Genomic DNA, 8,374 nt, shown 5'->3' on the forward strand with positions numbered 1-8,374 from the left:
TGCCCCATCTCCTGCCAAAATTAAAAACAACACAAGCGCATACAAAACCTCACGCCTCACTTCGGTGAAAATAAAACTAGGCTTCACGATAATTATACAGAGTAAAGTGTCTTGGGTTTGTGATTTATTCATTGTGCTAGAAATGCTCTTCAGTAGTAAAACAAATACAATCTTTGCACCCCGCTCTTTATTGGTCCCACCAAAAAAAGGACTAATTAAGTGTGGATTACGAAACAGAAGCCATCTTGTTTTATTTGTGAGCCTAACATAAGAAATAAAGGCCACATGAGATGCTCACATGTCTCAAACTAGGATTCTTTGATTCTTGTACATTGGATTTTATATACTCATACTAGAAATAAAGTATATTATAAATAGATATCAAGAAGTTCCAGTCTCCCTGAATGTTTGGTGAGCTGCTCTCTGATATCTGCTTTCTTAATACACGAGCAGAAGAAAAGTAAATATTTCTTTAGCATATACTATGACATTTTCTTAAATCTAGGGTGCAAGTTTTTTTCTTTTTCACATTAACATGTTTCTAAAATCAGAAAGCATCTTTACAGCCAACCTATTCATTTAAAGTCCTTTTTTCACTTCCTTCATCTCCTTGCAAATTAATAAATTGATTGTATATATAATCTATGATACCTAATATAGAAAATGTGCATTACAACAAAAATTATCACGTTATTTTATTTAACCCTGTGAAGCAAGTATATGTATCTTCATTTTATAGAGGAGAAACCAAGATATAACATGCTTTATTAACTTACCCAAGGTATTGATAACTCACACAAGGTACCGATAAATTACCCAAGGTCACACAACCTATGTGGGGGCATACCTGATGGAAACCTACTTTTGTCTGACACCTGTTGCAGATCCCCTGCATTATAATGTGGAGAGAGCTATAGAATAGATTTCTTCCAGAAAGACTGCAGCTGGGAAGTCTACCCTCTGGAAATAAGAGGTCCTGTTCTCTACCCCTTTTCTTTGTTTTCCTCATGTATAAGTCACAGTTCTCCAGAGAAATAGGAGATGATAGATAGATAGATAGATAGATGATAGGTAGATAGATAGATAGATAGATAGATAAATAGATAGATAAAGAGGAGATAAATTATAGGAACTGACTCACACAATGATGGAGGCTGAGAAGTCCCAAGATGCCATCTACAAACTAGAGACCCAGGAAAATCTGTGGTATAATTCTGTCCAGGTCCAAAGGTCTGGGAACCAAGAGTGCTGATGTCTGAGAGCAGGAGAGATGGATGTCCCAGTTCAAGCAAAGAGCAAATTTGTCCTTCCTCCACCTTTCTGTTCTATTCAGGTCCTCAATAAATTGGACAATGCCCACCTGCTTTGGTAAGGGTCATCTGCTTTACTCAGTCTATTGATTCAACTGCTAATTTCTTCCAGAAACACCCTCAAAGACACATCCAGAAAAACTGATTACCAGCCATCTGGGTATCCCTTAGCTCAGTCAAGTTGATGCATAAAATTAACTACCACATCTCATTACCATAATTAACTGGAATATTATAAAATGTATTCAAAGGGATTTCAACTCATTCTCTAAGTTTATATATTATTTCTAAGTCAATTTTTTTAAAATTCTTGGTCATTTTATTGTTTGTTTTTTAACTGATTAGTGAGACAATTAGTGAGACAACTGGGAAGCCAATGACTACAAACTTCCTGGAGAATAAACACTGCCCTGCTGCTGTAGAACGCTGTGGCGGGCCTCTTTGACTATATTTTAGACTTTCCTGGTAGGAAATTAATTGATAACATTGCACCATAATCCAGGCACTAAGAAGACAGAACAACATCTGTTCAATCTTATGGTTCATTTCTATTTGGGAGCAAACTGTTTCCCACTAGCAGCTGCTTCTATCAGTCAACCTTTTTCCTGAAATCAACTAAGTCCATAAACATCCCCAAAGGCTCATTTAGTTCCTGCTGATGCTACTACAAAGCACAATGTGCACTAATTGGCTTCATTAATTGAGTAAACATGGGAATGGAATGTCAATAATTCACACACAGGTTTTGTGGAATAAAATGATTGTTTAATGCTAGAGATCTCAGTTTTCCCTTCCTCACTGAGAAAGCACGCGAAGCACATTTGCAGTCTGTGAATCCAGTTTTGCAAGATGCCCCAGGAGAACCCAAGTATGAAAAAAATACCTCTTCCCTGCAAGTGTTAGGCTTTACCTTAAAAAATAAAAATAAAAAGTTGATGGTTTGGGGCCAATTAGCTTGATAAATAATTATCTAATAGATGTAAATGTATTCATCCCATGTGTACACCAACAAAATGTCACTTAGTACTTTGAAAGATCTTGTTCAATTTCAATATTTATAGGGTAATCTAAGGAGGAGAAAAATACTCAACTAAGCTCTCCAATTAAATGTTTTTGGGTCCTGGCACATATTATCAAGGACATGGGAGTGGAGGTGGGAGCAGAAATTGAGAGCTTTGAGCATTTCAGGACCCCAGGGAACAGATTCATTTCCAATGTTCATTCCCAATGACAGCTAAGGTTCAAGGTTGAAAATCCTCCACCAGGAGAGATTATTGTATTGATTCACAATAAGAAAATAAATTCTTCTGCTGAGCCTATGATGTAGAGATGGAGAACAGAGCACTAAGCACCACTTGGGATAGGTTAGCAGAGGAAAGCCTTAGAGAAGACATATAGCAAAAGAGAACAGCTTGAGCTGCAGAGCTAGTGGCCAGGAAGTATGAGTGTAGCCATGCTTCCTGCCATCCCTCAGGCAGAGACACAGGGACTGTTACCTCCCTCTTTCTTTTCTACTGGGACCAGCTCTATAGCAGAGCAGAATTGACTGGGGCAGAATTGAGGTCTGGAGAATGAGCTGAATAAAGAATCATTCTCTAACCAAAGAATAGGTCTGTCCACTCAGCCAGATCACTGGCCATGGTGTGCTCTTCCTTTTGGACATTTCTGACTGACTAATATGCATAGTCAATACTCACCAGCCAATGAATACTCTAGATGCTGAGCTAGGGCTGTGTGTTTCCTGTTCAGTTTCCAAAAACCAGATGGTCCAGCTTATGGAGATTAATTAACATTGCTGTCATCAGACCTGCTTGTCACATTCGCTGTTTGTGGCTTTAGCACTAACTTAATAAAAGACATCAGAGACCCATGTTTACAAGAGGGATGAGGATTTTTTTTTCCTATTAACAGCCTTTAATCCACAAGAAAAGCAAAATTAATCATGAGCTGGAGGTGAATAAAAACTTATATTATCTTCCCTACATAAATATATTTAACTTTGATACTTAAATATATTAAATATTTAATTAGATTGTATAGAATATTTTAAATCACATATATTCATTTTAATACATTAAATGACTTTCTTTCAGTCAGAAAAAGGAAGATAAATCTTTATTCCAAGAGATAGCAAATAAATACTGAATAAACAGTAAATACTAAATAAATACACGTAACTTAGAGTCCCATTGTGATCTGATACTGAATAGAGAAAATGATCTGGAAAGACGGGTAAGAAGCAAAAAGATTAAAGTGGGGAAGTAAGATTCTTCTCCATAAAAACACCAAATAGCAGATGATACAGGTGCTGCTGGAGGGCTCGGAGGCCGAGGGGGCCCCGGGAGAGGAGGCTGAGGTAGTTTACGTCATCCCGGGGCTGGGGCCAAGGACAATGAGAGGCTCCCTGTCACCAAGCTGGGTCGCTTGGTTGAGGTCATGAAGATCAGGTCCCTGGAGGAGATCTGTCTCTTCTCTCTGCCCATCAAGGAATCTGAGATCATTGACTTTTTGCTGGGGGCATCCCTCAAGGACAAGGTTTTGTAGATAATGCCTGTGCAAAAGCAGACCTGTGCTGGCCAGCGGGACCAGGTTCTAGGCATTTGTCGCCACTGAGAATTACAATGGACATCATTTGGGTGTCAGGTGCTCCAGAGAGGTAGCCACTGCCATCTGTGGGGCCATGATTCTGGCCAAGCTCTCCATCGTCCCCATGCAGCGAGGTTACTGGGGTAACAAGATCGGCAAGCCCAATGCTGTTCATTGCAAGATGACTGGCTCTCTGTGGCTCTGGCCCGGTGAGTCTCATCCCTGCCCCAGGGGCACTGGCATCAACTCAGCCCCTGTGCCGAAGAAGCTGCTGCTGATGGCCAGTACTGACGATTGCTACACCTCTGTCAGGGGCTGCACTGCCACCCTGGGCAACTTTGCCAAGGCCACCTTTGATGCCATTTCCAAGACCTACAGCTCTCTCACCCCTAATCTCTGGAAACAGATGCTGTTCACCAAGTCTCCATAGCAGGAATTCACTGACCATCTTGTAAAGACCCACACCAGAGCTTCCTTGCAGAGGACCCAAGCTCCAGCTGTGACCACCACATAGTTTTATATGAGAAAAATAAAGGGAATGGAAGCTGGTTACAAAATAAATAAATAAATAAATAATAAATAAAATGGGGAAGGTAAGAAGGAATAAAATACAGAAGTAGGAATCAAAATAGGTACAAAATAATAAAAAAAAAATGTCAGGGGAGCAGAGATCATAAGAGAGAGAATGGAGAAATAAAGAAGCTTAGGGACTTAAGGAGAAAAATACCGAGGTAGTCTAGATAAAGACATGCAGAATAAGATAGATGTAGCCAAAGGGAGAGGGAGAAATGTGGAGCAAGCAATAAAGAGACAGAACAATTAGATTGCTAATGCAGTGAATTCCAGAGCCAGTTGCTGACCTGCACTACAAATCTTTAAGTATTTTGTCACCTCACTGCTCTGGGAAAAAAATGTTATTGGGATTTGAGTCATTATTTGCACATGCAATAAATAATAATTAGTCTTATGGATGAGGCATTGGTCCAGTTACTGGGCTGAACATGGTAATGCTGATGTCTCATTCAGTTTACTTCCTAGGGTGAACACAATTCAATCTTTGTGGAGTGTGGTAAGGGTTGTGGTGATTATGATTGGCAGCCCCACCAAATACAATGAGGAAAGAGAAGTTCCCCAAAGAAAACAATGTGTGTCTATGTGTATAAAGTCCCACTGGGCGGGGGGTGGTGGTGGTGGTGGCAGTGTTTGCTGATTAAAGCAACAGAGGTCCAATACAGACTGGCCTCATGTCTTATTTTATAGAAATCAATCAATCAATCTGAAATATTTTACCTAGATAATTTAGCTACTAAGTGGCTTAAACAGAATTTTAACTCAGATCTAGCTAATCTAGTCAATAACAAACAATCTAAATTCATATCATTAGAGTCCCATATTAGAAGAAATAATGGTTGATAACTTCCCATATTTGGAGAAAGACATAGATAGATAGGTAGATAGATAGATAGATAGATATAGATATAGATATATACACAGATTTAAAAAGCTAATAGAATTTCAAGTAGGGTAAACTTAAAGAAATCCACAACATGACACAGCATAATTCAATTCTAAACACTGGAAACAAAGACAGTATCTTGAAAGCAGCCAGGTAGAAACAAGGTATTATCTTTAGAGAAATACCAATTTGAATTACAGATTTCTCATCTGAAACAACGGAGGACAAAGAGAAGTGGCACAGTATTTTTCTAGTCCTGAAAGAAAAGAACTATTAACTGCAAACTCCATATCTTGCAAAGCTATTCTTCAGTAGTGAGAAGGGAATAAAAATGTTCTCATGTGAAAGAAAACTCTGAGACTTTGTTACTTAACAGATATACACTTAAAGAAAGGCTAAAGGAAATTCTTCAAGCAGAAAGGAAATGATAAGTGAAGGAATCTTAGAGCATCAAGAAGGGAAAAAAATGAAAATAACCAAAATATGACTAAACATAATAGATTATTCTCCTGATGAGTTTTCTGAATCTTATTTGAGGACTGAAGCAAAAGTTATAACACCATCTGCATTAGTCAGCTTGGGCTGCCATATAAAATACCATAGACTGAGTGACTTAAACAATAGAAGTTTATTTTCTCACAGTTCTGGAAGCTGGAAAGTCCAAAATCAAGTTTCTGGCAGGACTTCTGATGAGGACTCTCTTCCTAGCTTATAGACAGCCACCTTCTTTTTATATCCTCACATGGCCTTTCCTTGGTGCTTGCCTGCTGGGGAGGGGTGGGAGAGGGGAGAGAAAAAGAGAAAGAAAGCTCTCTCATGCCTCTTCATCCTATTGGATCAGGGCCCTAACCTTATGGCTTCATTTAACATTAATTACTTCCTTATAGGCTCTATCTCGAAACACAGCCACATGGGGGTTAGGGTTTCACATGTGAACTTGGGGTTGGGGAGGGGTTCACAAATATTCAGTCCACAATACCATCTGAAATTCAAGTTGATGATATTTCAATAGTGGTGATGGTAAAAGGATCTAGATGGAAATGAGGTTTCCATGCTATAATGCTGATGTTAATAGACTGTAATACAACAATATGTATATTGTAATATGAGGAAGATCAACCACTAAGTAAACTATACAAAGCAATGTACTCAAAAGCACTACAAACAAAGCAAAACAGAATCCTAAAAAACGTTCAAGTAACCCACAGGAAAACAAAATACTAAGCAAACAAATAAAAAGTGGAGGAATAAGAAACATAGGAACAAAAAGAAAACAAAAATTAAAATGGCTGACTTAAGCCCTGATGTAGTAAGTTAAGTATAAATGGTATAAATAATACCAATTAAAAAGCAGAGACTGGCAGAGTAGATAAAAAATAAAAGCAGCAAATATGAAGTTGTCCTTAAAAAGGTGGGGAGGTCCTTAGCGGGGTGATGATAAAAATGGTTTAAAAAAAAAATACAATATACAGATCTAATCCAATCTATGCTCTAACCTCTGCCCTGTATTACCTTCTAAAATCAATTTGATTATGCCTTTTGATATTTATAATTAATATACTAGATAAAGGCTCAAACTACAACTTGGAAAACTTGTACTCTGCTGTGTCACCTGGTAGTATCTATCACCTTAATAGATAAAGACTGAATACCCAGGCTGTTCATAGATGACATTAAAGCACTGTACTGAAAAGCAAAACTTGAGGCAGTTGTTTGGTTGACATGATATCCAAACACAACCGATATGACAGTGTTTCTCTCTCAATTGCCCAAGAATAATGATTACTTCAGAGTCTGACAATACAACTTCAAGATTTTCATCCTTCTCTTCCCTAAGAATGTACATCAGCATGCTAAGAGCAGTAAACGTCAGCCTTTGAAACACCTCGCACCAGTGGTCAGCATGTCTGCAAGGGGACAACATGAGAAAGCCACATGGCAGATAATCTCAGGGGAATGACAGCACCGGAGACATCCAACAATATACAAGTGAATTTTTCATAGTTTTAAATTACAAAAGTTATTGTTATGACCCAAGGAGACAAAGAAAAGAAAAACAAATCATTACTGTGATCACTTCATAAATTTAGAGCATTTTGTGACTTTCCAAAGAAAATTAAAAAAAAAAATGTGGTATATTCCAAGAGAAATATAAGAATTTTTCATGCTATTTCTGTATACATTTCCAGAAGAAAACTGTAACTTCTGACACTCTTAACGAAATAAGGTGGTGATCTAGAAGTTGTCGAAAGGGCTTTTGAACCTAGAGGTTGTGTAAAGAAGTAATAAAGTACACTAGGGGGAAAATTGAAAATAATTGTCAAGGAGCCTCGAGATTCAATCTTAACTCCACCTCTAACTCACTGTGAAACACTGGACCAGTCACTTGTTCTCTCAGGACCATGAAAAAATAAGAGTGAGGACATTCTGAAAATCAATGGATGGAAGTGTCTTTTGATACATCAGGAGAAAATGCTTATCAAAGCATTTATATTTTTATAAGAAAAGCAAAGCAAAAATAGGTATCTTTTCTTCAAAGGTCCCCAGAGCAAAAAAAAAAAAGTATGATTTTATGATGGTGAGGCAGGTTGGAATGTGCAGTGTCAGGTTTCCTGATGGGCAGTTTGGCAGTGAGCTGAGAAGTGGCCCAGAACTAGAGCCACAGATGTTCCCCACAGGAGGCCTCCAACCACTGTGTGTATCAGGGGAGGTGTATTTCTAGAGATTTGTATTGTCTGACAAGAGAAAAGGTAGTTTCCTCAATCAAAAATGAGTCAAAGCAATAATATTAAAATATAGAAATCATGTAGTTCTCCCTTTTTCCCCATCCCCAACATCAGGGTTTCTATGAGACTGTTTATGGTTTTCTGAAGACTAAAGAGAAAAATCAGTGCCTAAAATCAGATTGAAAAGGCAAGAGTATGTTTTCACTCCCTATGTTTTCATTCCAAGGTTGGACCTGTTACATCATGTTCAAAAGTGGATCATAAAAGAAAGTTAATTTCATCAAGGCTGAATTCTC

At 38.1% G+C, this 8,374-nt stretch overlaps 1 pseudogene; it reads left to right on the forward strand.

The window, feature by feature from the left end:
* Positions 1-3,689: 3,689 nt before the first annotated feature.
* LOC137205720 (small ribosomal subunit protein uS5 pseudogene) lies at positions 3,690-4,431 on the forward strand (annotated as a pseudogene).
* Positions 4,432-8,374: the final 3,943 nt, after the last annotated feature.

This window comes from Pseudorca crassidens, chromosome 14 (assembly GCF_039906515.1).
Source record: "Pseudorca crassidens isolate mPseCra1 chromosome 14, mPseCra1.hap1, whole genome shotgun sequence".
Lineage (NCBI taxonomy): Eukaryota > Metazoa > Chordata > Mammalia > Artiodactyla > Delphinidae > Pseudorca > Pseudorca crassidens.